Source organism: Numida meleagris, chromosome 9 (genome assembly GCF_002078875.1).
Source record: "Numida meleagris isolate 19003 breed g44 Domestic line chromosome 9, NumMel1.0, whole genome shotgun sequence".
Classification (NCBI taxonomy): domain Eukaryota; kingdom Metazoa; phylum Chordata; class Aves; order Galliformes; family Numididae; genus Numida; species Numida meleagris.
The window spans coordinates 1,022,723-1,040,235 of NC_034417.1; the positions used below are offsets into that span (position 1 = coordinate 1,022,723).

At 46.3% G+C, this 17,513-nt stretch overlaps 1 long non-coding RNA gene across 1 annotated transcript in view; it reads left to right on the forward strand.

The window, feature by feature from the left end:
- The window catches only part of LOC110403604, a 98,970-nt gene extending 81,824 nt beyond the window's left edge, over positions 1-17,146 (forward strand). The window contains exons 17-21 of the long non-coding RNA XR_002441754.1: positions 334-3,375; positions 12,186-12,304; positions 12,809-12,885; positions 14,725-14,817; positions 16,450-17,146. This is a non-coding gene — a long non-coding RNA (uncharacterized LOC110403604). The remainder of the gene's footprint in view (positions 1-333; positions 3,376-12,185; positions 12,305-12,808; positions 12,886-14,724; positions 14,818-16,449) is intronic.

Genomic DNA, 17,513 nt, shown 5'->3' on the forward strand with positions numbered 1-17,513 from the left:
ACGATGTGTAAGGCCCGATTTCCTGAGGAGAGGCACTCAGCAGATCTTTGACAGCCCTGCTGTCAGAAGGAAGCTATCCAAAATGCAGACTATACACGTCCTCATTTTTTTTTGCCTTCTTTCTCTTTTCTGTTTGCCATTCCATATTCTCCTTGCAGCTTTCCGGTTACTCTTCCACTTGCTCCCCTTTGCCTCCTGCTGAGTCAATTCCTTTATTTTCTACCATTGTGTACTGCAGTCACTCCCAGAACCTGGGCAGCCTTCCTCAGAAGCCTCCTTGTCTCCTGAGCTCACCGCCAGCTCTCCTACTGAAGCTTTTCATTCTTTGTTCAGCAGCAGAAGAAAAGGCCGGGGACGCGTGCGGTGACACCCGCTCAGGTGCCACTGCCCTGCAGTTCTTCACAAACTCAATGAATGCGCCGTCAGTGAGAAGCATAAAGGCAGAATTGGTTTTAGCACATGAAAGAGAGGCAAGTGCTGTGGCCTGGTATCAGGCACCGAGTTCTGGTTTTGGGTTGGACACCGATTCACCCGTGAGCTTGGGGAAATGGTTTCCTTTTCTGTGCACCTGTTTCCACCCCCCACCTCTAATTGTCTGTCTGGTTTGCTGCGAGCTCTTCAGGATGCAGCCCGTCTAGCTTTGTGCACACGCAGCGCCGCGGCACAATGCAGCCTTGTCTTGGTTGGGGCCTTAGGTGTTGGAGCAGTACAAAACAAAAGGTATGCCCAGACGGCAGGGCACGCTGCCCAGACGTGCTGCCCTGCAAGCATGTCTGAAACCTGATGTGCTGGGAGCTGTCTCCATTCCCACTCCTCGGCCAACAAAGCATTAATCAGTTCCAATTACACTGGTGGGGTGAACTGGCATGCTCCCAGTTCTGCTGAGAGCTGGGGTGAAATCACTGCTCATTCAGCAGACTCAGGCAGCACTCCATAGGAACCTGTGTCCTGCAGCCCTGGACCTGCCTCGAGCTTCACTGCCTCCCTGCAGGTGAGAGGCTCCTTACACCAGTCCTGCTGCTCGTCTAACCCCGCTCTGAGCACCTGAGCCCACTCCAGTTTGCCATTTTCTCCTTTCCTCCTTCGTCTGAGGAGATGTGTGCATGCCTCCGGCTTTGCTTCTTGTCTCCCTGCTTCTGCATAGCCCCTTCCTCAGGTTGTTTTTCCCAGCACTCCAGCCCATCTTTTGCATTCCTCCCTGCTTTGATACAGCATCTCGTCCTGCTTCACACTCGGAGAAGGGGTATTAGGTGGATTCCCCATAGAGTATAAATTGAATGGAGAGAAGTGGCTGGTTTCCCGGCAATCATTTATCTGATTAAAAAAATACTCCCCAAACTCCCCCCACCCCCTCTTGCCGGTGCCGCACCCCCTGCAAAAAGAACGTTGGCACTCAGGCTGGTGTTTGAACTGTGGTATTCAAATGGCTGGAAGGGGGATTTAGATGGGAAAATAACTGTCAAAAGATGGCTCTCCGGGGAAAAAGCATGAATGCTGAAATTTGGAACATGGGCTGGTGTATGGAGGAGGCAGAGAGTAAATAATTCTGAGTCAAGTACCTCAGTGCTTTCTAGCTTCGCCATCATCTAACTAATATTTTACACAGGTTCGCACACAGCTGTGCTCACACACATGTGCCCCTGCACACACGTCTCATTGGAGAAGCCAGAAGCAACAACTCCAGAGCGAAGCAAGCTGCTCCTGCCACTCCGTTCCTCCTCTCTTTTTATTTGCCTTCGTTCAGAGCTCGCCCCAAATCCACTTCACAAAATGCACGTCTCCTTGTTTGTTACCTGTACAGGTTTTATCCGTTCAAATCAGCATTATCCAAGGCTAGTAATGTTCTTCTCCTGCTGCAGCCAGTGTTCCTCCACTTGTATTTGTGGAGTGGAAAAGTCACCCCTCAACATCACAGAAACACAGCGTAGGTGACCTGAACTATGTCCTTCTGGCCAATCTGTGTTTCTCTGCTGCCTTTTTCTTTGAGGGAGAGAGGTATTTTACATTTCATACTGCTTCCACAGTATGCAGTGATTTATAACAGGAGCTACCTTATTAATGTCAAGGGCAGAATTGCTACCGACACTCAAGCTGCAAGAGCGTATGAAAAGCGTTTAGTGAGCTGTGGCACGATCCCAGCACTGAGGGCTGTTGGCTGACGTGTTGGTGGCCTCAGCCCAGCCTGCCTGCTGCTTTCTGGGCCAGTGGGTGAAACGTGAACGGGCCCATTCTGGGCTGCAGCTCTGCAACCGCCAAGCAACCCTAAGACAGTCTCCAGGGCTCAGGTTTCCTTGAGTTTTGACAGGAGCGCTGCTCAGAGGAAACCTCTCTGCTCCTTCTGGAGGATTTACAGTGCCACAAGTCTTCATTTTTTCCAGATGTTTTACCTAATAAATCAAGGAGTCTCATCAGAGGATTGAATCCAAAAGCTGTTACCATGACTTCAAAGGCACAGAGTGGAGCAGAAAGAAGCAGCGCGGACATTTTCTACCAGTCTGTAGTCACTGATTATGAAAAAATACTCTGGTTCCAGGGTTTTTTCTGTGGGTACCAGAACTCCACCGTGATTGAATAAAATGGTGCTGTGCCCCCAGCCAACGTTTGCTGGAAAAGAATCCTGGTGAATTTGGGCTGCGTGGTTGGCAGAAGTGGGAGTGGGTGACACAGTGTGCTGCTGGCCCGGAGGAGCTCTGCCAGCCCCATCCACCATCAGCTCGCTCAGCTTTGAGGTCAGTCTGGCTTTTCAGATCAGTCTGTGGCTGTGACCACCTCCTGGCCGTGCTTGCTGCAGGTGGCATTGTGTTTGGGTTGTGCTTGTGGATTCAGGTACATGAATGAGTTGTCACCACGGAGTGTTGGGTAAGGGCTAAGCTAAGCCCTGTCTTACATTGGTAACATGTTAAAAGCATGCAGAGGGTGCTTCCACAAAGCAGATGGGTGGTCGGGTCTCTGAGGGACCAGGGACCTGTGAAAATACTGTGCAGCCCCTGGTAAACACTGCCATTATGCAGAACTGACTCGGGACATGGATTTTCTCCAGTCATGCTTTATTTTATGTGTCTCAGGTGGAGGGCCATCAGACTGGGGTAAGCCAGGTGCGTATCTCTTGTACTGCAATGGTATGTTCAGACTTAAAAAAAAAAACAACAACCAAGTTCGTCTAAATATTAAATAATATGAATCAAATTACACTCACCACAATACAGTTTGTTCCTGCTGCAGACTTCAGAAAAATTGCTGCTCATCTTCCCTCCCCCAGGATGCTGACGCCCAGCAAACTGTCACGGCTGCCTGGGATTGGTGACATCTCGAGTGACACGTGTTGGATCGTCAGATCAGAGTGGGAGCAGCACAGCTTTGGGAGCCTAAAAATAGGTACTGTCATTCCGAGCCGAAGCCTCTCTCCTCCTTCCCACCCCACCCCGCCTTCCTGTTTGGCACGTGCAGCACATAATGGTAGCGTTCACGTTGTACCAAAGAAAAGCCACGTTCCCAAAGCAAGCAGCGTGGTGAGCACTGGACACATTTTGCATAGACAATGGGTACAGAAAGAAGTACAGTGGCTCTGCTGCACTCCCTGCACTTGGAGGTGTTCACAGATGCTCATAAAATAGGGAGCTTGAATTCCTTTCACTGGACAGCTGCTCAGATACTTGTAATTGAGTGACTGAATGGTGAATGGAGCACATTTGATTTTCCTGTAGATCTATTCTCTCTTATACTGTGCAGCTCTATGAAACATAGTCATGCTTTCACCTATTTTTTTAGTCCGCTCACTGGAGTATGTGTCAGCATCTGCCAAACCCCAATAAGCTACATTTCATTAAAAAACCAAAACCAACAGATTATTCAGAAAGAGTGAAGTTTGATCCACAGAGATAATGCTCTTTGAAGATGCCTGCTCCTTCGGTAGTGACTGATTTAAATGGGTTCCATTTTAGTATGCCTGTTAGGCCGTTCTCAAGGCCACACAAAGGAGGAGGAATTGTGTGAGGCCATATAAATCAGGGTTTGTTATAGTGAAGTCAAACACAACTGCACCGTGGGGTGTTAATAGGGAGCAGGCAAGAAGTCAAAAGCAAGTCAGAACCAATGAACAAAAGCCACAAAGCTAATCTGTCTGGTTCTTGGTGCTTCTCAGAAGTGCAGCGTCTGCACGCTCACGGTACGCTGTGGAAGAAGCTTGGGGTGTCAGGCTGATCCATATCACCTTTTCAAAGTGCTCCAGTAATTGGATGAGTAGGTTTGGTGGAACATCTGTGGTTCTCAATTTCTCCCACTGGGAAAGATCTAAAAATGAAGCTGTGCGAGCACATCACTTGTCCAGGTTTCTTCCTACTGATTAACACCAAGGTCACTCCTCTGAATTCATTCTCAGCTGAAACAGTGCTGAGGACAGGCAGGCCACTGGACACGTGGGTAAGGGACCTGTGGGACTGTACTTCCATTGAATAGTTCTTCATTGTGTGGAGAAAGAAAACTCCCCATTTTTGTGCGTGCTGATAAGAGTTTCCTCCTTTTCCTGTAGCACTTTGTGGGCAGGGTGGAGGGCAGCCAAGAAAAAGTAACTAGATTGAGAGGAATAAAAAACCTTTTAGTGCACACTTGAATTTAAGGCTCTCAAGCAGTGTTTCCTGTGTACTTGAAACAGAAACACTGCATGCACCAAACCCTTTCTTTAGAAGTATTTGCTCTCAACACAGCTGTTGTCATGGGCCCAGTGTTCCATCTCATAGTCAGGTCCTTGCCGAATGGGATTTCTGTCCTGTGACCTCTCCTTACATGCAGATAATTTATGTGTAGGTGCATCGTGGGTTAAATCCTGAGGCTTGAGCTCAGTTCTTCTTGAAGACTATGGGAAGTGCTGGAATAAGAAGTGAATGAGGATCTCGGTGTGCAGCCTTTGGAGAAGGTGCCAATGCATGTACGTTTTCCCCATTCCTCACTCCCATGGTATAGGAAGCCTGGAGCACTTCAGGTGTTCAGAGGTTTCCTTTAGTCTTTCCTTCACCTGCTCACAAGGCTGTGTGGTGGACCATGAATCTGGAAGGCAGATTTGGAGCTGTATCAGCATTATCATGCACAGATAAACCTATGCACAGCTTTCTACTCTGGGATGAGTGTGTGACCTCTGCAGCTTCCCAAATTCCTCATTGCCCAAAAGAGAAAGTGCTGAAACCTGCTGAAAAACTCTGTGCTGTCTCACCAAAAAGCAGCTGCTAGAGCTTTAAAATGGGCCACAAGGCTTCCTTCTTAAAGAAGAAATTCAAGGCAGTGGAAAGTGTGAGGGATAGAGTGTAGCTTCTGGGCCAGGAGCTTAGATGATCACATGAATCCATTGGGCAGGCTGCAGACACGTGCATACACATGTGCCTGAAGCACATAGCACTGTGGTTTCTCTATTAGTTTTTGTTATTTCTCAATATTCCCTTTAATATTTAATGTATTTGTCTTGGTTGCTGGCAATGACGGCAGTGAGAGTGCTGACTCTGATGTCCCTCTGGGACATGACATCAGCTTGGGACAGCCCAACATTTTCCTGTGGGCCCACGCAAGTGCTCTGCCCACTGCCACCAACCCCGAGAACATTCCTGGCTTCTCCGATAACATCCTTAACCACAGTACTGACACGAGATGTAGATGAGTGACCTCACACTTCCAAACTTCATTTTCCAGGAGTTCTGGGTCACTAGGACTTATTGGGGTTCAAGCTATTCCTAGCAAGGACTTCAGCCGTCTCAGTCCTGTATCTACAGTGTCTCTCCATTTCCTTCTTGGTTTTTTTTTTTTTTTTTTTTTTTTTTTTTGGAAAATAAAAATGTTTTGGCAAGATTAGGAAGCAGGGAATGAGAGACCAGGCCAGGGCAGACAGAGCTTTTTGGAAGATAGAAAGCGAAACAGGAAAGGAGAAGTCCTGGCAGGGAGCAAGAGCTGCGTGAAGTCCAGAATGGGAACAACAGAGGGTGCTGCAGGTCACAGCTGAGCAGGGCTGACATGTGGACAGGATGAGACAGGAACATGCCTCAGCTAGGATGCAAGGGTGCAGTTCTGATCCGTGGTGGTGGCGTGATGCTGGCTGAAATGCTTGTGGGGGAATAATGGGTCAGGAAGGACCGAGGGGCAGATGGATAATGCCAGACATCATCCAGCAATGTTTGTGTGCCCTTTTAAAATCAGGTCAAGCAGAGAGTCCTGATTTCTCCTCCTAAACAAGCTGGCTGTTTTGCTGTGGCTCTCAGGCAGTTGAGAGCTTGTCTGTGGGAGCTGGGACCGCTGTAGTGCAGAGGAGGGGATACGCTCACGACCAAATCCACGTGCACACAGGTACCCTCCAGCTTGATGTGCAAATCTGGATTTTGCCTTTGTGAACGTTTGCCAATTATAACATATCATGTGTGTCAATAGTGCCTCTAACTTGCCTTAATACCTTTTTATGAGAATAAAATTTGTTCTTATATGGTGCTTTTCATGCTTGAGGCAGTTCAAAGCGCTTCGCTAAGCACAGTAATGAGTTAGATCTGGGGAGCGCAGTGATTGTGTAGGGAAATACAGGGACTATTATGTGCTCTGCAATAATTCACAGAGCCGCCTATGCTCGAAACTGTTTTATTTATTGAAGGGAGGAATGTTGGCTGGGTCTCGTGGTTGTCCTCTGGAAGATTTTAATGATCTTTAGCTTCCACACAGAAAGGCACCTCCGTGAAGCTGGAGCCAAGGGAGCTGGCTGGAGGAACGACACGGCCAGCTCTGCAGTGCTGTGGTGTCAGCTGGGGTGAGGGGGCTGAGATCAGTTGCAGCCCTTGAGCCTGAGATTTACCTTTCTCAAGCATATTACATCTCTTTAAATCCTATCCGTGCCTTCAGGCTGTTTCTGTTATTTGATGTCCTCTTTTACCTTACTTTGGTTCTAAAATAAATGCTTTTTTTGTGCTGGACCTTCCACCCCTAGGTCTTGAAGGGGGACTGCTGAGTTTAACATTGACCCTGAAGCACTGTGGAAGTGTTGCTGTGCTCCACAGAAATGAAGGGAGGTTTAAGGTTAGATCCAGACGTCTGAGGTGAAATCTGTGCTGTATGAGCGATAACGTAGCACATGTTCTCAATGCCCAGTCAGGGAGGAGGATACCAGGTCTTTGTGCCTGCCTTCTGCAGGGGAGGAGAGGCACGGCGTGTGCAGGCTGCTCCCTCTGCCCTCCTCCTTTTTACCCTTTTTTTTTACCTTTCTTAGAAAAGCCAGATGAACCCTAGCACATAGCCCTAAGCTTTTGTGGATATGTTCTGGTGGCTGGGGAGCCCTTCCTACTGTTAGATAGGCCTTGATGTTGGAAAATGTACATTAGCCACTTCTGCAGTATCTCTCCAAAGGGAGCCGGCTTTTTCCTACTGCTGTATGATTACGGAAACCTAATTAAGAGAGCAAGTGGAGTCAAACAGGAAGATGCTTCCCTCTAGGTGTTGTCTCAGCATACTCATCTTCAGAGGCTTGTTGCTCACACAGCGAGCCGGCCTGTGCAGCTTCACTCTTTTGGTGTGCACATTTAGCTCACCAGAGTGTTTGCCATGATGACGGAGGCCCTTGGCATCCCCTTTGCACACAGCAGAAGAGTTTAGGAAAGTTTGTTTGGTATTTGTGTTGCCCCAGAAAGCATCCTATGGTCCAGGAAAGCCTCAAAACTCCTCCTGAAGCCTCTTGTGCTGCGCCTCTTGGGTACAAAGAGAATTTACATGACTTTTCAACATCCCCTGCCTGCCCAGTGATTTGTGGGTTAACTGTGAATAAAGTCTGGAGTTCAGGGCACCAGAGGGCTTCAGACTGTGCTGCAGACAGGGCAGCCCTGCTGACATGAATGGAGCTGGCCATTTGGGAATGTAAAAAGAGCCCGACTTATTATTGAGTTAACTTCCTCACAATTGTAAAGATAAGGATAGAAAGGTGTCACTTCATGCTCCTCTTGAACGGGACAGGGGTTGTTGGTAGCTTGAATTGTCCACAGCAAAACTACTCCCAGCTAAGGCTGCATGTGAAGACTACTACTTTCTCTAATTGAAACCAGACAAAACATTCAAGCAGTGAGCCTACAAGCGCTTCATGAAAAGTGGAAAGCAAATGCTTTTTGTATAAGCATTAATCTTTATGCCTCACTGGGGTCATAAGTGCTAGTGAGAGTGCAAGGAGAGAATTCAGCTCGGTCAGCACTGGTCTGTAAAGATCTATGTCCAGTTTTGCACTTAACTCTGTTTATCTGGGGCTATTAATTAGCTCCTTTCAGCTCCCCTGTGAAGATCGGTATGTTAGTTCTACAGACTGCTCTTGCGCTTAAAGATCTGTCATTGATTGCTTGGGCAGCTAAATTGGGTAGACAGTTCACTACTTGAAGGTACCTTAACTTTGCATTCTTTTTTGCTAGGACAGGAATACTGGGGATGACTTCAATCTCATTGTAATCTCCTTGTACACATTGCTTTTCTAATTTCATGCCTAGGTATGGCATTTCCATTACAAAGGAGTTTTGTTGGTTGAGCTCTGCTGGTCTGGGTCTTTCAAAAGCTGATCAGAGCCTTTGGTCACGTGCTTTTGCTCTCTTCCCACAGAACAAAACATCATCTACGCAGATCCTAGGCTATCAAAGCCCATGAAACAGTTCAAGTGCCAAACACAACCCAAATGGCTGCCTGAGAAAAATATGTCTCCCATAGGGGCTATTGAATATGCACAAACGTATGCTCTGTTTTCCTAACGTGTCTGTCAGAACCCCGCTGATGCCTCCAGCAGAGAGAAATATTTGGCATCGTCCACTTCCCCCAAAACTTTACTCCTCACAGGAAACAGAAAATGTTTTTTTTCCTATGTATTTATTTGTGCTCAACTGTAATCACAAAGGGTTATATTTTTCCCCTTTCTCTGGTGACCCGTGAGTGTCCACTTGCTGTCAGTTCTGCATTTCCTCTTATCTTTCACAGCACTGTGAGCCTTTTCACCCCTTCCTCTAATGTCTGCTGTATTTCACATAAGAATTTTATGTAGGAGATGAGCTTTGCGATAGGTGGGCTCTGTTCAGCTTTACTCAGCACCCTCTGCAAACATCCCTATTTTTTAAAAAAAATCCTCGCTATTGTTCAGGTGCTCTGGTGAAGGTATTCTTCTAATGTGAAAAGGCTTTTCAGCACAGCTCTACAGGCTGGTAATATTTCAGGCCATCTCTTTTGCTGTCTGTTGGTTCCCCATACATTTAACAGCAAAATCCTTTAGTTGGAAAGAAGGTCACTGTGAGCGCTGACTTGAAGCACTTTCGCTCACTTCTGCTCATTTTCAAGAGACTGCTTGTAGCCTTTGGAGCTAATTATCGCTGTTCCTAGTTGGCGCACAACTTCCAGTTACTGAATTTCCCTTTATCTTCCAGGCCGTGGTTTGTTCACGTTCTGCTACAGTGTCACCCTACCCACTGCGGGACCTTGAAGTACTGTGAATGGGGATTTTGTCTGTGCTGACTGCTGGGTTGGCATTTGCATATTCTTGGTGTCATCACCTGAGTTCCCACCTCTTTTTCCAAAGGTGGTACTGCTTTCTGTTGCTCACTCAAATGTTTTATTCTGCTGTCTGGGTTTTTTGCTTCTGAACTCTGCAGACCTCTACCCTACTCCCTTTCATTGCAGGCTTTTGGATTACTGGACTTGCCTTCTCCCAGTCAGCAGCAGTAGGGAGCCGGTGACTTTCCAGTACATTTTTAAAAGGTTGGTTTGCTGACCTCAGACCCTTTAAAAAGTGGTCTCCAAGTCAGCTGCTGTGGTTCAGCAGATCCATTATGGGACTTACTGATGCCCACATTAACTGTAAGTGAGAAATCTGCTACTGAGTGGTTTGTTCCCAAACCCGGTCAGATCTGATCGCTTACCTGAGTTCAGTTTGCTTTTCAACTTTGCAAATACATTATTCAGGTTAAAGAATCCTAGAGCTTTCTGTGCTTAGTCCTTCCAGTACGGACATCAATGCTGTTATTTTCAGGTGAAGTGCAAGATTCCTTACATATGTCATTTCTAACATAGTCATATTGTTCACCTGCATCAGATGAAAATCAGAAAACCTCTCCTGAGTAGGAACTGGCTGTAGCCAGGTACAAGACTGACTTGATCCTCCTGATTTGGAAATGGCTTACAGTGAGGTGTTGGAGTCACTGCTGGCTCCCTGCATGTGCTTCTTCAGGAGTCTTCCATAGGGTACAATGCCCCCAGCCTATTATTTTTGACAGAAATTGTATGGAATGCTTAAAAAAAAAAAGAGTAAAGAGGATTTTTCTGTGATTTTTTTTCCTGATGTTTTTTGTTGGTACTTTTTTACAACATTGCTGAGCAGAATACATGAGCTCTGCTCTTCAGTAAAAACACTCATTAACAGTAGTAGTAGCAGTAAACATCAGAAACATGTCAGTAATCCTATGCATTGTCTTCCCCTACGCTGCCTCTTCTCCGAGTACTTCCTAGAATGACCTGGCAGCAGGAGAGGTAGTGGCTCACGCAGATATGGCGATGACAGTGCCAGAAGGACCAGATGACTGTCGCCTCATACCTGGTGAGTGCAGCAGAGGTCAGAAGGAAGAAGCTGGACTACCATTAGAAAGAGTGGTTTAGACAAAACTAACAGATCGTGAAGCAAGCATCAGCCTGAAAGAGGGTTTTGAAGGCAGACTGCAGCCATTTGGGGGCTAGAAAAACAGCAGATTTGTGAGAAAGCTTTTCTTCCTCTGTCAAATATATCTTATTTGTTACCTGCCTCAGAGGGCTCACATCTGAAAAATACAGTTTCTTTTCTTCGTAGAATGTAAATGTTCATTCCAGATGATACAGACATAAACCTCAAATTCTTTTCAGCCCTCAATGAAGGTTTTTGAACATGGAATGCAAATCATTTTGTGTTTCTCGCTGAATACATCCACTCCTGTACTTTCAGAAATGAAGGGTACTTCTGATAGTCTCAGCCTCTTTCTCTACTGATTTTCCATTTTTAGCAATGTAAGTTTATTCCAAACATTTGAATTCTCTCCAGTCTTTGGTAACGATCCGTTTTAGCTCAATGCCTTTGGGAGTGTGAAGGCATCCTGCTTTTCTGCAAATTGTATGCTACCTGTATACAGCATTTTCCTTCCAGACTTCCCTGCCAGCACATACCTCACTCTGCACTGAAGGAGGACGTGCCATTTCAACCTTGGGTCCTCAGAGCATCTTCCTTCCCAAAAAGGTGTGTTAGGGGAGGAGGTGGTGGTTGGAATGACAGCCTGGGCAACGTTTTCTTGCAGTGTGGTACCGGTTTGCTGGGAAGTGGTTCAGCCCCTGTCCTCTTTTTGGGCAAGGCACATGTCTGCCAATGGGCAGTGACCTTCAGAAACCACTGATCTCTGTTGGTGTGAACTAGAAACCTCATTTAGGTTTCTGTAGTTCCCACTGCTCCCTTTAGTATTTCTGAATGTTTTTGTGTCTCTCTTGGACACAGAGTCACATTCTGACCTCTTTGAAACTCATTTCATATTTCTAAGAATCGATAGACTTCAAATGCAGTAGCAGAAATACCAGCTAGTCAATAAGTCCAGTCAAGTTAAGTTAGAAGTAAAAGCAGTGTGTTGTACGGGCAACGTTTTCCTAAGGAACTGCTATTTGGGCGTATTTGTTGTTTCAATTAGTCTGATTTAGTGGCTCAGTCAGGGGGCTGCAGCCTGTAGCACTCAGACTGTAATTTGATTTCTAAAGCTGCCATTCAGGTGCTAAGGAAATAAAAATATGTGATAAAACCACATTGAGACAGCAGACGTATAGATCCTGATGTGCTTAATGTGCAGTGTGACTGTCAGGGAGATGCAGCGGTTCATGGTACGATCACCCACATTTCATATCCCATCAGAGTTGCATGGTTTGCTCTCCCGGCTTTCATCACCGGTCTCCTGGGAGGAGCACGGAGAAGTGGCAGAATGGTGGTGTTTTTCCAGAGCTGTTGCCCCGAAGGGATGTTTAAGCAAAAAAAAGAAAGTAAAATTATTGTGTGTGAAAAGTGCCAGATTGACAGCCTTAGCGAGTCAAACACTTTACCTATTTGAAGGCTGCCCACGTTTTATCTGCTAGAGCTGTCAGTGTGGTACCGTTCCTCTGTGTGAAATGCATTCTTGTTTTTGAAACTGTCCCTTCTTCAAATTGCTCAGTCCTGCATGCTAGAGAGAGTTGGAGAGCACCGATGGGGTGAGGAGCTGAACTTCTGAAAACCAGGAAGAAACGCTGGCAAACTTGTGCTGCTTTTGGAGATTCTCAAAATTTGCAAGAGGTTAGAAATGATTTTACAATAAAATTTATGCAGAATGATTCAAGGCGTAGCTCTGCTTTCAAACTAGAAGCTGCTGGGAACAGAAGCTTGTTTCTCTCCTTAGCAAATCAGGGCTGTATCACTGCTACTACCCTCTGCAAGGAGACTTCCTACTCTCCTCTATGAGCTCCATAACCATGCTCTCCTTGGGACTTTTGCAGCGGCAGCATGCGTGGTAGCACAGCTCCCTGCCTTTCTTGGCCTCCAAGTCCTCCAGGAAAAATAAATAAATCCAGGATCTCTTCTGTGAAAAACCCATTACATTTTATAGAAATTCCTTCACAGTGTTGGGAAGGGTGATGCAATTCAGAGTAGCATTCCAGTAGCACGAAGCAGACCTAAAACTCTGACTTGAAAGGGATACCTGAGAAGTGTATGAACAAATCAGTTGCTCTCAACAGCCAAGAGGACTCTGTCTAGTCCACATCTATAATCTGATGTCAGTATTCTTTCCTGTTTCTGCAGGTCATCGTCCCTGTCTTCACTACATCTTACTAATGATGCGTGCCGTTGTTTCTGAACTCTTAAATTAGCAGACTGAGGTAATTTTGTTCATATTTACAACGCTGCCACAAGTTTCTGGAACTTCTTTGACTTCAGTTTCTGCAATTTAAAAAGGGAGTACTTTAGTCAGTATTTGCAACAGGGGCTCCTGGAACCATTATATATACATATATCTCTTTGGTTTTAAATATGTAAAGTAGTAGTGTGAGATAAAAGCCATCTGTGAGTGGCCTCCAGCAGCACTAGAGACTTACAGGAGTTGCACTTATTGATAGCACCTTTCTTTGGTCCATTTTCCCTTCTGCCTTCTCTGAGGAAAGGACTTGCTTTTACTGTGTGACTGTACAGTGCCTAATACAATAGGACCAACCTCAGGTAAGACCTTTAGGCACTGCCATTATATGAATGAGAACAAGATTGTTGGTGTCAGTAATTAACATTCTTGTGGGATTGTTGGAAGTGCTTTGGGATAAACACCACCTGGAATGCTTGCCTGGCTTATGTGGTTTCTAAGCTGCAGAGGATGCTGATCCTGTTCACATGAGAGGGCATGGACTGTCTGTCTCTTCTCTTTTTGGGCATAGAAAGGGTCTTTCAGTCCAAAAATGCAATACAGCACCTCAGTGAGAAGTGGGACACTGGAAAAGCAAGGGCAAAGCCAAGGGGGAAGAAAAATGGAGGCTCAGTTAGCAGCGTGGCTCCATTAAAAATCTCGCTTGAAGAAAAAGACCACATGACAGCCACCAAAACAGAGAGAAATGTACCAAACTGTGTGTAACTGATAATGTGGTGAATGCCTCTGGCACAGTGTAATCCCATGACAGGCTTCCAGAGATGAAATCTTGTTCTGGTTAAGCAGATGCCAGAACCCCCCTTGACTGCACTGAACACTAGGCTTTGCCTGTGGCGTTACCTGCATTTCTCTGCCTCTGAATGCCCAGTCAGCCACATCCCACATCATTATGCAGTTCTGATAACCAAGAAATTATTCTTTAAAGTGTGGATTGGATTTGGTAAGCCCTGCATTTTGGATTCTTGGTTTCCTTCTATCTGCACCTGAAATCCCTGAGTAAACAAACATAGGATTAGACCTCAACAACTCCTCAGCAAAGCAAGCCATTAAAAGCATTTCACACCAGCTGCTCTGCTCCCCTTTTGGACTCCGTTAAACACCAAGTCAAGTGAAGGAGTTCACTCTTCCTTCCAAACTACTGGGAAACTGACTGTGGTGACTGGAAGGTTTGCCTCCACTTGTGACCCCCCTGCCTCCAATGAGGAGCTGGAATTATCTAGCTGTTGACATCAGGAACGACGTAAATACGTGCTGGGGTTAGAGGCTTTCTGGCAAAGAGCCTGCTAACCCAGAATTTGCTCTGCAACGTCAGGAGGATGACTTCTAACCTCAGAGCAGCTTGCAAAGCCACATCTGTGAGCAATAAATATGAAAAATAGAAAAAAAAAAATCTAGTCCCTACTGAACAATGAAAGAGAGCCTATCACGCTAGGCTCTGCAGTGATCAGCATGGAGACCTATGCAGGCACAATCAAACTGCTTGCCAGAAGCCTGTGGTTGTATCTCCTACCCAAGGGAGGCAGCACAGCAGATTAATCTTAAGGTGAGTATCTCACACATGTAAGTCTTAAACTTAATGAGCCAGGTCTTTATTTATGCTGCAGTTCCTTCTTACCCCAAAATTACCTTAACTAGCTGCTTGAGGATGTCCAGTAATGGGAAATTCTCTTAATAAGGATCAGAGTTGTGTGCTAACTCAAGTCCTGCTAAGCAATAGAGAGGTTATGATCAGAGAAGTGGATGTAACAAAGAGTGCAACTGAACCTCTGAATTTTAATTTTGTTGCTCTCCTTGTTGGTAACAGCTAACCCAATGCAACTTGCAGCAGCTCGAGAGTGCTTCCAGATCTCAGTGGGAGTCAGAAAGGTTCAGTGCTAGCCTCAGGGAGTCACAAAAGGTCAGTGAAACTGTCTTTGTTCTGTAACCTTGCTTCTGCACCAAAAAACAGTAGCCTGGCTTGAAATAAGAAGCACCTCAAGCAAAAGAAAGAAATGTAATCACTGAAATTAAGGTCTTCCTCTAGAGAGTACTCTCTGTCTCTGTTGATCATACACATGTGCAGTGTCAACATTTGAGTGACAGCATTAAATCTTAGCTATAAGGCTTAGATATCTCTAAGAGGAGAAATACATTTTCCATTCTACAGTTTAGAAGTGGCTGAGGCGGATGAGGTAAAAAACTTTCTTCACCTGTTACAGAGGAAGGGAGTTGTTTATGCGTATATATTAGACACCTGCAGCCTAAAGGTGTTTTTTCTTAAATTCAAGAGTTTCAAAGTTAAGAAATGCCAACGTTAAGGTGGCCTATGCAACTGTAATTTGTCGCCTTTTGTGAATTTGCATTATGATGCACTATTTAATTGTAATTAGATCACATGCTGTTCTTTCGACAGGTTCCCAGCCTCGCTCATTGTGCAGAATAGACTGTGCTCACTAAGTAATAATTTTATTTTCTCCGTGCTGTTCACTATGTGGCCCATGCTTTATTTACTGCACACTATTCAAATATTGTTCTGAAGACAGATTTATTCATTTCCTCCTGGGCTTTTGCATGGTACTCATCACTATGGTATCCAAGTGCTTCACAAACTCTAATTCATTTTCTCAACACTGTTGCGAGAACTGGTATTACCCATATTTTACAGATGAAGAATCTAGGCATACAGATGGAACAGTAAAAAATATCTTTTAATTTTAGCTATCCAATTAGAAATACTCATGGCCTGATTTTGTCAGAAAATACAACGTGGCAAAGCATCTAATTTAGTCGAAGTTGGATAAATTCTCATTTACCGCAGTTCTATCTGTAAGGGCTCTTCGCTTCTGCAAATAAGACTTCAAAATGTCAAACCAAGCACAAGGCCTCGCAGGTTGCACAACTAGTGCACTGCAGTGAAGCCTCCATTTGCAGTCCTGAGGCTGCAGCGCTATTCTGGAGTAGCACCCACCTGAGCCACAGTGCACTGCTTGCTTTTCCTGCAGTCCCCTGCAAGGTACATAAAATACCTACTTCTAATTTTTATAGGAAATTAAGTTATTTAGGCTTTTACTTTTGTTCCTTGACCTTGGTTCAGCATCAGAGCCAGGCCTATATGTTTGCTCTGGCAACCTTTATTCTGGTATTTCATAACTTGGGAGTGTTTTACTTTGCAGCCTAACTAATGTTGCTTTAATGTAGTTTTCCATGTCTGTTTCTCTCTCATGTAGAGATAACCTTAAAAACAAAACAAAACAACAACACAGCAATGTAATCCTGTGTTATACTGGTATCTATGTAGGCCATCAGCGATGTGGAAATTTGCTCTAAACGTGGAAAGAAATAGCTTGGCTCTCGTGCATGGAGTCCAGCACTGTAAGAGGGTGAGGAATGCTCCCAGTGCATCTCAGACACTTGCTGCCAGTAGATGTGACAGTTTTCCAGATGGTCTTCATTCCCGTTTTTCTCCTGTTCCTATTCTGTTTCTGAGTCCTCTCTCAGCAGGCTGGTTCCAGACTCTCGTGCATGAGCTCTCCTTTATCTCTCCCTGCAGGCGGACCCGGCTTCCCCTCACCAGCCCAACTCCTTCACATCGCCCTGGAGAACCTGTCTTTCTCCAGGCCCTTTGTGCCTGCCAACTTCCCTGACCCAGTTCTTGTCCCACCACACGTCACAGCAGGAGCTCCCCGCTCACGTTGCTGGGAGCAGTGAGAGGACTGGAAGGACGGGTTCCCTGCTCAGCCTGGGTACGCTCAGACTTGGCACAGAGCAGGGCAGCAGGGAACTGGAACTGCAGGTCCAGCTCTGCTCCCACGGCCTGGGGCTGCGACCTGCTCTGCAAGCGTGAAACCGCTGCAGGATGGCACTGGCAAACCCCACGAGCACCAGCGGCACGCTCCGTAGGTTTTTCCACAGAGCTCTGTGAGGAAACATCTCTTGTAAGAAGAGATGCTTTGAAGACACAAATCACCTTTTCCTCTGTCCTGATAAAAGGGATGACAGCAGTCAGTTTTGAAGCATAACCTGAGGTTTGAACTTTGGGTGCTTTACTTTCAGCACAATAGCTGTCCGGTGCTAATAAAGGTGACTGAAGATGGGATTTCATGATGGGAATTGCTAACCATCACGGTGATGCTACCAGCCCCACCCAGTAGTCGGTATGAACCATTAGTTTGTTGCTGGTATTCCTCCAGGCGTACCAGCATAACCAAACCTCCTCAGGAGGAGGCAACCGCTCCCTGCAATGGGAATGCACCAGGATGGGGTCAGAACAGGACAAACCCATTTCCTGACAGAAGCGCTGGAAAAAAAAAGATGCGGGTTTTTTTTTCTGCGGGACAGCCGCTTTTCGGGGATATGCACCCCACGAGCTGTTTTGCTGTCGCCGTGCCCCAGAGCCCTGGCTATCGCAGGGTCTTCCTCTGAGGAGAAGACCGCGGCGACGGGCGTTTGAGGTGGGGATTGGGGCGGGATTGAGGGCAGGACGGCACAACGGCCGCGCCGCGTCCCGCGCAGGCGCTGTGGTGGGCGGGCGGGCACGCGCACACCTGGCGCTGAAGGGGGGGCTGCGGGGACGGGGAGGCGGTGACGCCTCTCCGCGAGCGCATGCGCCGACGG